This window comes from Paroedura picta, chromosome 1, assembly GCF_049243985.1.
Source record: "Paroedura picta isolate Pp20150507F chromosome 1, Ppicta_v3.0, whole genome shotgun sequence".
Classification (NCBI taxonomy): domain Eukaryota; kingdom Metazoa; phylum Chordata; class Lepidosauria; order Squamata; family Gekkonidae; genus Paroedura; species Paroedura picta.
In genome coordinates this window covers 163,185,644-163,198,499 of record NC_135369.1, presented here as the reverse complement: position 1 = coordinate 163,198,499, position 12,856 = coordinate 163,185,644, and the positions used below count along the sequence as shown (strand labels likewise).

Sequence of the window (12,856 nt, the reverse complement as noted above, 5' to 3'; positions counted from 1 at the left end):
TCTACTGTACTCAACCCACAACTCTGCTGTTTGAAATCAACAGCGCTTGTCAGAATGATTAAAATTCAACAAATGCACAAATATATGTAACCCTTTTTGGTTCATTTGTGAGGATCATTATATTCTCAGGCCCATGATACAACTGAGTTAGAGTAAGGGACAAAAAAATGAAATTCTAGATCTGTAGGAAACAAATAGGGAATGACGTTGTTAAAGGGTAAGGTTAATTTGCTGTTAGGATTACCAAATCTGGGTTAGGAAATTCCTGGAGATTTGGGAGTGGTCTGGGGAGGGCAGGCTTTGGGGAAGGGAGGGGCTTCAGTGGGATACCATGCGATTAACCCCACCTTCCAAAGTAGCCATTTCCTTCAGGGAAAATGATCTCTATAATCAACTGTAATTCTGGGAGATCTTGAGGTACCAGCTGGACATTGGCAACCCCCTTTGGCATAGCTTACTGAATTCCCTTGGTGAGGTGAATGACATCTAAATCCTTGGCCGTAGAATCATGGGTTAAAGTACTTCTCCAGCCATAGACTCCATTTTTCTTATTCCACCTGCAAAATGGGAATAACATTAGGATGAAGAGTGAGGATGAACAAAATAGACTGAAAAGCAGATTGAATATCGGATGGACAGTCACCAGGTTTTCTTAAGGATGAAGGGAATAAAGGTAAAGGTAAAGGTATCCCCTGTGCAAGCACCGAGTCATGTCTGACCCTTGGGGTGACGCCCTCCAGCGTTTTCTTGGCAGACTCAATACGGGGTGGTTTGCCAGTGCCTTCCCCAGTCATGACCGTTTACCCCCCAGCAAGCTGGGTACTCATTTTACCGACCTCAGAAGGATGGAAGGCTGAGTCAACCTTGAGCCGGCTGCTGGGATTGAACTCCCAGCCTCATGGGCAGAGCTTTCAGACGGCTGCCTTACCACTCTGCGCCACAAGAGGCTCATGATGAAGGAATACAAATGCTGAAACATTTTTTCTTCTCCCTCCATCTTAGATGGTGAGCTTCGAAATCAAATATTTGGTTGTGAGTCAAAATCATTTGCAATGTGTCACTGGCACAAAAACATAATGAGCCACGGTCCCTCTCTTGGACATGCCTGCTGCACGGACAGAGATTTATGCAATCAATTTATTTAAATTGGGCTCAGTGTTAAACTGATAATTCATTGTGATAATAAAGAACTGAATTTATTTGAACGGAGCTCCACTCCCGACAGATGTGTATCCTCTTTCTGTCTCTTTTCTCTCATGTGCATTCGATCATGCAAATCCACTACGACTTTTGCTGATCCTTATCCTTATCCATGGTTCCTCTATATATTTGTGAAACAGCCTCGGGAGTGGGATGTGTCTGGCTGTCCAAGTTGGAATAGGGCCAATCAGGCCCTGATTGGCTCTGCCCCTACACCTCCCTCCCTCCCTCCCTCCCTCGATGCTAGCCATATTCCTCTCAGACACGCCAGGGACAGAGAGAGATACACAGAGCCCTGCCAGACCAAACACAAGCCCTCATTCCCTCCTATCACTCCTGCTGTGAGGCAGAGAGAGACAGAGAGAGCCACCTCTTCTGCGACTGTTGGAGAGACAGACAGACAGAGAGAACTGCCCCAAACTGCACACCAGCCCTCCTTCCCCCCTACAAACCAGCCCTCATTACCTGCTATGCCTTCTGCTGCGAGGACATGCAGTGAGAGAGACAGACAGACAGTGAGAGATCTGCACCTCCTAGTGTCTCCTGGGTCCTAGCGCCCATTGCATTCCTGCTTGCAATGGGCTGTCTTGATAGTTCATATATATATTCCTGCTTTATTTCTCCTTAGCCCTTTAGCTAAAACCCTAAGTATATGAGTATATAGTTACACATATATAGGCTTATATAGGGAACAGTGTCATAGTCCCCATACCAGTGTGAAACATTCCTACAAGTAGAAGCTAAGCTGGCAGCTATCTTGTCCTGGGACCAGAAAGTAGAATTCAAAATTACATCATATATTACTAACAGTCACGTAATCCAATTAAAATAAATTGTGAGGAATATAATCCAATTAAATAAATTGGATAATCCAATTAAAACAAATTGTGAGGAAACTCCAGCCTGCAGCCTGGTATTAAACCTCCAGCACATAAACGGTCCAAAAGAGTTCTTTTGCTTTTGAAAGATCAAGGCTGATGTTCTTAAACTAGCCAGTTCAAAAAATTCTGCCAGCTGCTAATATTTAAAAACCCAGCAAATAGTCTCTTCCTCCCTCAGAGAGTAATTCTCACCATACTGAAAAATGTAAAAATGCAAAAATATAAAAATTCTTCAGATAAAGGTGTTCCTAAACCGGGGTGTAGTCTGCACGGGGCTTTTTACCCAGTCCCAGTTCGAATGAATCCCTGCAGTCTACACTGAATTCAATTTCCATTTTGATTTTGGGCACTTTAAATTTTCTCTCTGCATCATGCATGATTAATTTGTGGTGATCCTACCTTTCCCCCACGATATCTTGGAGGAGATGTAAGCCTCGATAATTCAAAAACCGTAATGAGTAAATGTGCAGCTCTCTGTTTTTTGTGAATTAACTAGCTGCCTCATGCCTCCAACACCATAGTAAAGCAGTCTTCCCAGATTGGCCAGGGCATCAGTTCAAAGTCTTTCTGGTTCCCAGTTGCAAGTCTTGTCTTAAAGTGATTGCGCTCCAGAAGCCCTAGCTTCTCTCAGCAGAGATTTCCCTCTTGGTTCCCCCCCCCCCCCGCTCGTCTGCTGTCTCAAATCCTTTATCTCCCCCTTCCCCATTCAAGAAAAGAAAGAGGCTCCTGCTCTGCTTGGCCCCACTCCACCCCGCCCCGCCCCGTTCTGAGCTTCCCTAATCGAGTGCAGAACACTTTCTGTTTCAATTGGGTGGAGGGGGGGGAAGAGGAAGACCCAAGTTCAAATTGATCAGAATTCAGCAGGATTCACAACGGAACAAACAAAGTAAGTGCAGAATCAGCCAAAGAAAGTTTATTTCTCAAGTGCTTAAATTGTGTTGACTAAGTATGTACAATGTGTACTTGTGTGTTCTCTTTATTACTTTCTAATATTTGCTGCATGCTTACTCAGTTGACTGTATGGAAATGCTGTGTGCCTATTTCAGCGGTTGAACAATTTATCATTTGGGGAAACTGATATAATCCATTTTGATACGCAGTGAATTAGACATTCTGAACAACGTAGCAAGAGGAATTTACAATAGTACTTCCACAAACTTTTAAAGGAATATTGAAAAAACATCTCTTCAGAGTTTTTGGGTGGCGGAGGGAGGAGTTTTTGCCCACACAAACAGAGGACAAAGCTACCTGGCCTGACCTCACAATCTTTCAGTGCTATTGGCTCAACATGAAATCTTTGGGCCATTCCGCACTCAAATTATAATATGAAATCCTAATCTTATGTGCATAACCAACATGAGCAAAGCAGCATAATCTCCATCTCCAGCGCCTGCCCTCTAGGCCACCTTCTTCTCCCTTCTATTCAAACGGGGACTCTCTGCTGCCTTCATTACACCACAGCAGTTGTTCTATTCCCCAGTTAGGAACCACAGAAAACACACTCAAGACTGCAAACTCAAGCTTTCTTCCAGGCTGGTTGGAGAGGTGGCCTTCATGGATTTGCCTTTTCTTCCTGAAAGTCCAGGGTCACTGTCTGAAAGGCCCCTTCTTCCTCCGAGGAGTGCCTTTGAAGCCCCCCCCCCCTGGCATGTGCCTATCGTAGACTATATTGAGTGTGTAGATGAGTAAAATGAGATAGAAAGGAATAACTGGGTTATAAAATGTAAATTTTAATATTATGGGTCTTTTCTTCCCTCTCTTCCCTTCTTAAAAGCACAGCACGGCGGGGGTCTTGGAAGCATGGCACCCATCGTACAAGCTACATTTGTTACTAGGATAAACCACTTCTGTGACTGATATTCTTGCATTTACTCCACAACGTTGGATAGATATTAGTGATTGCACATAAAACATTTGGAATCAAAACTGCAAGAAAGAAAGCTGTAGGACAGACTTTCTCAACTTTTTTACAATTGAGAAACCCCTGAAATATTTTTCAGGCTTTGAGAAACCTGATAAGTAGCACGATCGCACAGAATATAGTTGAGAAGTATAGGTGTGTACATGCCCACCTGGGTCCCCTACCCTTCCCATCCTCTCCAAGCCCATCATAAATATGAATAAATAAATCATTGGCCATTTTGGCACGGGGTGGGCAGCTTGGCATGGACATATATGGTCACATAACCTGATAAATGTTTAACAAATTTAAAAAGTATGTGAAACATTATCTGACTCCCACTCACTTGGGTAACCCTCCATGGGCCATCAAGTAACCCCAGGGCTTCACGAAACCCTAGCTGAGAAAGCAAGCCCTGGGGACTGTGGAAAAATTAAAGGTGAATTGGATAGAAGAATGTTCCATGGGTTAATTTAAAAGCACAATATAGACTTGATGTTTCCAGCCCTTTGTTAGAGGACTTCTGCTTTATAATCCTGGGATGTAAATTTTGAGGATTATATATATTCCCTGAGGCGATTGACACATACCTGAATTTTTTAGCAGTTCTGGACAAGAAGACTTACATTTGATAAATGGACATCAGAATTTCTATCAGTTCCATTTTAATTGATCTTGTCATTCATCAGTAATCAGTATCAGTAAAACTTAATAATATCCAGACTGACTACTATCCAACTACCTGATAGGCCTTCTGCCAGGAATGACTCACCCTGGCAATTTAGACCCAATCAGGAAGCAGCCCTCAGCCAGGAAGGGATTAATACGGGATCAGCTCTTCATCTCTAACTTCTTGCTGGATTCAGAAGTTTGCTGAGTGGAAGAGGAGCTGGCCTCAGAGCATGCCTGGCTGCTAGTAAGTTGCCCTGGCCTCTTTCAACTCAGAGGACATGGGGATGAGTGAGCCTATGCCTCCTGGGGCAGCCTCTGCGTACCTTCTGAAGGTGGGGGGGGGGGGGGGGCTGTAGGAGGCTCAGAAATAGCCCTCTGGGACCTAGGGTGCCCAAGAAAAGCTTCTGCCCTGGGAAAGTTTTCTCATGAGTAAGTCATGTGTGGTTTGGAATTTGCAATCTGAAAAGGGAGGAAGGCTTTGGGGGTAACCATCACAGGCAATTACAGCAGGGAAAATAATGATGATGTGGGTGGGACTTGCCCTTTCCTTATGGTCTTGCTGCAGTCTTTCCAAGACCATCACAACAAAGCAAATTTGAGACCCATAGCATGAAAGATGGGGAAACTGCAGAGGGGGCACAGAAGCACCATGAGACCATGGGACCTGTGGACGGGGGAGACACACTTCCCCAGTAGCACCTTCCCAGTAGAAGAGTTGGTTTAGATATCCTGCTTTTCACTGCCCAGAGGAGTCTCAGAGTGGCTGATATTTGCCTTCCCTTCCTCTCCCCAAAACAGATACTTTTGTGAGGTAGATGAAGCTGAGAGAGCTCTGAGAGAAACTGCTCTGTGAAAATGATTTCTAACTGGACTGTGACTAGCCCAAGGTCACCCAGCATGTAGAGGAGCAGGGAGTCAAATCCAGCTGGCCACATTAGAAGCCACTGCTCTTAACCACTATGCCAAGCTGTGCAAATTGCCATTGAGATGTAGTTAGAACTGTAGTTACGGGATTCTTTTTCTTTAAATTTGGACCTTCTGGCTAGTGGCTTCTCAAAGCAATTCAAGGAGCGAGACACTAAGGTATTTCCTACATGGAGTGGTTGATTATGTGATTAAAAGTTTTGCAATAAAAAAAAATGCTTTTGTCTTCTGTACTCTCCCCCCCTCCCCCCGTGTGTGTGTGGAGGGAGGGAGGGAGGGAAAGGGGAGTGCTGCACAGCCCTTGTCCCTGTCCCAGGCAGCCCTTTCCTCCAGGGGAACGGATCCCTGCAGTCCAGAGAGGAGCTTTCATTCTGTAAGGCACCCGTGACCAGTAGTGGGGATGCTAGTCTCCAGCTGGAACCTGGAGATCCCACTTATGGTGTTTTTCAAAGCCTGAAGGATATTTCAAGAGTCCCTCAATGGAAAAAAAAGTTGAGAAAAGCTGACAACCAATGTTTTCATGTTTGAATGCAACATACAACTGTTTTTTATTTACTTTGATATTGAACTGAACTGAAGAACTTACTGAAAGGTTTTCAGTTCTTTAAAAACTTTTTGTTATCAATTAAATATTTTCATTGAAGGAAGAAACTGCGACAAATTTATGAATTATGTGATGTTTATTGTTATTAGCAATTACGGCCATGCAGCATTTCTCATTGTTTCCCACCTGGAGGCTGACATCCCTGCACCTCCATGGCCCGAAAGTCCCACTTCCCAGGTAGTCCTTTTCTCCAGGGGGACTGATCTCTGCAGCCTGGAAATGACCTGCAATTCCAGCAAATCCCCAGGTCCCAACTGGAGATTCGCATCCCACAACCTCTCTGGGGCACAATGCTACAGAGTTCCTCCCTCCCAAGCAGCCCTTTCATTTCCAGGAGTCATTGCAGAGTCCCCCCTCCAAAACAGCCGTTTCCCCCTTGGGAGATGATCTCTATAGACTGCAGATGACCTCCAATTGCAGGAGATTTCCAGGCCACACCATGAGCTTGGTTAAGAACAATCCTTGAGGTTTGGAGGTGGGGCCTTCAGAGTCTGGGGGGCAGGAGAAGGAGTACAGGCCTCCTCCTCTTTGTGTAATGACCATCTGGCCACAGAGAGCTCACAAGCCTTTTCTGTGCTGGGCCTAGTTTTTCTGGCACAGACTGACAGAGTAGACAAACAGGGCATCCCCCCTCACCACATTTAGGAAGTCATAGAAGACAGTCTTATTCCAGAGATCATTTGGTGGGAAGTAAAATGTGCTCATTTTACCTCTGCGCGTTTTTAAATCTTGAACTTTTTACAACTTGAGTGCTTTTATATTTGTCATTTGTATGTAGAATTTGTGTTTGACTTTTGTTAGTACTACCATTGTTGTTTGCTGTCTTGAGCTGAAGAAGAGAAGGTAGAGTAGGAATATTTTAAATAAATAAACAATAGGTTAAATCCATGCATTGACCAGTTTATACGATACAGAAATCTGGAGAATTTTACTTCCAGATGATGATCCTAGCAAGCTCTTTCTCCTTGTGGATGGAACACAGTATAAAATCTGCAGAGGGAGAAATATAATAATATATAAAAATAAAAATATAATAATTTATAATAATAAAAATATAATATAATAATATAGAATATATAATAAATAAATAAATGCATTTAAGGATCTGTTCCTTTCCCCTCTTTATTACAATTATGCTGTATCAGTTATATATCTGATCAGTTTGTGCTTTCAGAGTGTCCCCGTCTTTATCTCTGTCCATCTTCTTGTGTTCCTTGTGCACGTGTGTCACCCAGGGGATAAAAAGAAGCAGCTCATTCTGCTGAAACTGATTCAGGGTCTTGATTCTTGAGCTCTGCGGCAGCACCCAGAAAAGGCCTCGCTCCAAGATGCTCCCCATCAGACAAGGTCTGCTCCTTGCAATCCTTGTTCTTCTGTCCCTGACACCTGGAGGTAAGTTCCTTTTACAAAGGCCCAGAGAAGGATTTTCAATTACGGGTGACATATACTATGCAGCTCCTGACCTGCTCCCTTAACAGAAGTTGAAATTGTTAGGGATGGAACCCAAGAAAGATTATTCTTCCAGTTGTTCAGGGAGAAACACAGAGAGTCCAATTCTCACAACTGTTTGAGGCTGCAGAAAAACGTGGGAGAAACCAACTCCATAGTTTCTTCCAGCCCTACAGTGCTAATCCACTGTAGTATGTGCTCAGCAAGAACTGTCACAGTTGTCCTCAGGCTGGGGGCTCCCGGGGGGGGGGGCTTCCCAGGACCATTGGGAGCTCTCCTGGGTGATGCCTACTCAGCAACAATGGAGGGAATCCTGGCCGTTTCTGTGGGCCAGAAGAGTGGGCGACATCATGGAGGACTAAGACCTGAGAAGCTGGAGGAAGGCGGTTTGTAATGGGGCTCTACACAAGACCAGCAGCTGCCTGGTTGGAGGCAATACTAGTTGCCCTGATGGCTTAACTCCGGTGCCAGCTACATAGGGGTGGTTTGGCTATCCTTGTGATGCTAGATCTGTTGGCCTCATTTCGCATGCCTGACCACCGACTTAACATGGCCCTGTTTAACCTGCCCACTGCCTTGCCAGATCATGGATATGTGGGACAGCCCTTCAGTGGCTGATCTTCCTGCAGAATCAGACAGAGGTGGCAGTGGGGGAAAGAGTTGCCATGCCCTTTCTAACTCCCTTGTGGAGTTCTGCAGGGGGCAGTTCTTTCCCCCACGCTGTTCAATATCTATATGTGCCTTTTGGTCCTGCTGGCCCAGTGATTTTTGCGGGGTTGTCACCAATATGTGGATGAAACCCAGCTTTATCTCCTGAAAGTCAACCCCTTCGAGATGATTCTGTGGCTGGGGAGCAGCTTTTGCTCTCTGCCGGGAATCTCGGGGTGATTCTGGATGCTTCCTTATGAATGGAGGTGCAGGTCGTGAGAGTTGCCTGCCTGGTCTTCTTCACCTGTGACAGGCAAGGTTACTAGCACCCTAGCTCTGCCGGGAGCACCTAGCCTTCTATAACTCACTGTACCTGGACCTTCCCTTGTCCTTGACCCAGAAATTCCAGCTGGTGCAGAATGCAGCTGCTAGGGTTCTCAACCTTTGAGGACCTATATCTAGCCAGTACTGAGGCAGCTGCATTGGTTTCAAGTTGTGTTCCAGATCAAGTTCACAGTTCTGGTGCTAACCTTTAAGGTCATCTGTGGTCTGGGCCCCACATACCTGATGGACCACCTATTGCCCTTTGCAGGACCTTGTGCTCTGCTGGTGCTAATCTATTGGTGGTCCCCAGCCCACAAGACATATGCCTGGCTTATATGCCTTTTTGGTCCTGGCCCTGACCTGGTGGAATGAGCTCCTGGAAGAGCTGAGAGCCCTGATGGAGCTTTCACGGTTCTGCAGCACCTGCAAGATGGAGCTCTTCCACCAGGCATTTGGTTGAGGCCAGAGCAGTTAAGATCAGAGGCCCCCTCCTCAGCTTGGCCATGACAGCGGGCTCCCCCCAGGAACATCTCCCCTGAGGCACTAGGTGAGAGGCTTTTGAGTGGCGGAACTAAGGTTTAGGAGTTTGCCACTTGGGATGTAATAGTTTGAAGGTGGGACATTATTTTACAGTTTTATTATGGGGGCTTTGCTATTGCAACTTGTCGTGCTTTCTGGGAGCAGTGAGTAATAAGTCAAATTAATGAGATGAAATCAAAATTAATAAAAATCTTCCAGACCTGACAAAGGACATAAAACTGCACCCTTCAAGGAGTAGGAAGAGAACGAGAACACATATTTTACAAAACAGGTTGTACAATTACTCCTAGGCCAATGTTTATCATTGGGCCAACAGTGTTTCTGCTTTTAGTGTTTAGTATCTGCCTACGGTGTTTAATGTCACTTCTATCAAGAGAATTCATGTTTTGGAAACAGATCCCCTGCGATGTCGGAGCTGCACATCCTTGCTAGGAGGGCCCTGCAGACCACCTGGCCGTACATGCACGGCAAACCCAAGAAAACGCATTTGCCATGTCAGAAGGATATATTCTGGTAAGAAACCTTAACTGAGTTCATGCTTTCTTTATTTTCTCGATCCAGGGTCAAAAACCACTTACTTTCCCCAAGCTGCACCTTCACTGGGTTGAACGGCACAAACATGCTCCAGAAATGCCCCAGTCGTGTAACTAGACATTTGTGAGATTAGATACTTCCTATGGCTAAAAGAAATAAACATGGATGCTATCCTAGTCGTGCTGCATTTTCTGATGTCTTAAAATCTCCCAATATGCCCCTGGTAGAGCTTTATGCTCTCAAACAGAGAACCTCCTGGTGGCCGCTGGCCTGAAATAAGTGCCCCTTTTGTCAACTGGGGCAGGGCCTTTTCAGCCCTGGCCCCAACTTGGTGGAACAATCTCTAAGCAGAGACCCAGGCCCTGCAGGATCTGTAAAACTGAGTTGTTATGCAGGGCTTACAGTTGATTGTAGGCGCCTTCCGGCATTTGCTTCCTGATGTACCTCATTCTCCTCAAGTGATCTACCCATAGACTGTTGGGTTCATCTTTATATCTAAAATGTTTTTAGAACAAGAAGACAACTCCTTTTCTCTACCCAAAGGAGTCTCAAAGTGGCTTACGTTCGCCTTCCCTTTCCCCTCCCCACAACAGACACCCTGTGAGGTGGGTGAGGCTGAGAGAGCCCTGATATTACTGAAGAAGAAGAGTTGGTTTTTATATCCCACTTTTCTTTACCTTAAGGAGTCACAAAGCGGCTTCCAGTCGCCTTCCCTTTCCTCTCCCCACAACAGACACCCTGTGAGGGAGGTGAGGCTGAGAGAGCCCTGATATTACTGAAGAAGAAGAAAGTTGGTTCTTATATCCCACTTTTCTCTACCCGAAGGAGTCTCAAAGAGGCTTACAGTCGCCTTCCCTTTCCTCTCCCCACAACAGACACCCTGTGGGGTGGGTGAGGCTGAGAGAGCCCTGATATCACTGCTTGGACAGAACAGCTTTCTCAGAGCTGTGGCGAGCCCAAGGTCACCCAGCTGGCTGCATGTGGGGGAGGAGCGAGGAATCAAACCCGCCCCCGCTCTTAATCACTGCACCAAGCTATTTAACTATTTCACATTATAAATTTACGTGGGTAACCATGTTGGTCTGAAGCAGCAGAACAAATTTAGAGTCCAGTGGCACCTTTAAGACCAACAAAGCTTTATCCAAGATATGAGCTTTTGTGTGTTGTATATATATTGCTTATATTGTATCTGAGGAAGTGTGGGTGCACATGCAAGCTCATACCTTTGTTGGTCTTAAAGGTGCCACTGGACTCTAAATTTATTTTTCATTATATTTATTTTTGTTACTGTTAGACGCTGTGAGCCCATTGCAGGATGGGCAGCCTGTAAATCAAATTTATAAATAAACAAACATGAGGAATGTTCTCTGGACCCTGAGTGGTACAAGACCCTGACTGTGTAGTAAAGCTCGATAGATTCTTGTGAAATACTCTTTACCCTGTCCTTCGTCCACCTGTTTATACACATACTGCACTCACCCATCAGATTATTCCACAACTCTATTTGAAATCAGGAAAAATGAAATGATAGAATTTAGTAGAATGGGAAACAATGGAGAACAAAGATAAGTAGCAAACGAATAGTGCATGATGTCATTAAAGGGGAAGAATCATCTTCTGTAGGGTTACCATCTCTGGGTTGGGAAATTCCTGGAGATTTGGGAATGGCCTGGGGAGGGCAGTTCTTTGGTAAAGGGAGGAGGCTCAGTGGGCTCTAATGCCATAAAGTCCACCTTCCAAGGTTGCCGTTTTGTTCAGTGAAAATTATCTCTATAGTCTTGTGATCAATTGTAATTCAGGGAGATCTTGGGGCAGCACCTGGAGATTGGCAACCCTCTCTAGTATCCTGGCAAGCAGTTCTACTGCCTGCCTTAGGGGAGGTGAATGACTTCTGAAACTTTGGGCACAGAATCATGAGGATCTGTAAAATGGGAATAACAGTCGTCTAGCAGTATGCAATAAGCATGAACAAAATAGACAGAAAAGCAGATTGAAGATTGGTTTTCTTTGGGGTGAGGATAGAAATGCTGATACCATTTTCTCTCTCCTCCCTCCATCTTAGCTGATGAACTTATAAATGAAATATTCAGCTGCAAGCCAAAAATAATGGCAAGGTGTCACCAGACTATAAGACCGAATAGATACGGTATCTCCACTCGAAATTTCTGCTGTAAGGACCGAGATTTATGCAATGAACGTATTTAAATGGAGCTCAATGGAGCTAAACTTTGATCATGATAATAAAGATTCAAATTGATTTGGACTGGGCTTCACTGCCAATAGATGTGTATTCTGTTCCCTTTGGCTTCTTTCCAACCTCCAAGGAAAAGGTATTTAACGCCATGTAATCCTATTCTCTGCGCAGATTCGGGAAGGAACTCCCCTGTGTCTATATTTATTCTGCAATAAAAATATATAGAAAAAAGATTTCTCTCTCAGTGTGATGAATTGGGGCTGGGCAAAAGAACCCTACTTAGGCCATTTGGCCATCAATATCAAGAAGGATTTGGGTGCTGCACTTACAGTTCCCCAGTTTAAATTTGGGCTCCTCATTCTAGCATTGTCTGGGATGGAACATGGAACAAAGTCCAGGTTTGCTTTCCATTGTGGCAATAAGCAATGTCTGGTGTACAAAGAGAAGAAGAGAAGAAGACACTGAAGGGGGCAGCAAGAAGACTGATAGACAGGTCAGAGAGTTCAGGACCTTTCTCTCCTGTTAAGTGTGCCTTCTGGTCTGTCTCTAGATTGCTACTGTTAGGGGCAATACCATCCTTCTTCTTGGAAACTTCTCTCTCTCTCTCTCTCCTTCCTAGCCAGCCATGTAGACAGACGCTGTCTCTATCTCTCCTCTGCACTATCACAGTATGGCCGTTCCATAAATAAATCCTTTTATCTCCTTTACCCTAAAATACAGAATGTACATATCTATGACTTATTTATCCTGCTAATAGTGGCCACTCATGGTTCGCTGTGGTATTCAAGGTACCCCACTTGGTATCCATCAGCAGGCTTCACCATATCATGTTCTGGAGACAATCCCTAGAGCAGGGGTCATCAACCCCCGGTCCGCGGCCCGGTAGCAGGCAGTGAAGGCCTCGGTAGTGGGCCGGCGGCGGCCACGCCTGCCTCCCCCCCCCCCCGCAGTGAAAAGCTCACCAGGCCGCGAGGGAAGTGGCTGCC

The 12,856-nt window shown here is 45.2% G+C and overlaps 1 long non-coding RNA gene across 2 annotated transcripts; it reads left to right on the top strand.

The window, feature by feature from the left end:
• Positions 1-2,844: 2,844 nt before the first annotated feature.
• LOC143819336 (uncharacterized) lies at positions 2,845-12,058 on the top strand. 2 transcript variants are annotated; one of them, XR_013224938.1, is made up of 4 exons: positions 2,845-2,967; positions 7,417-7,573; positions 9,539-9,655; positions 11,739-12,058. It is a non-coding gene; the product is annotated as an uncharacterized LOC143819336 (long non-coding RNA). The 2 variants fall into 2 exon arrangements; XR_013224934.1 differs by lacking the exon at positions 2,845-2,967 and adding an exon at positions 4,779-4,897.
• The last annotated feature ends 798 nt before the right edge of the window (positions 12,059-12,856 follow it).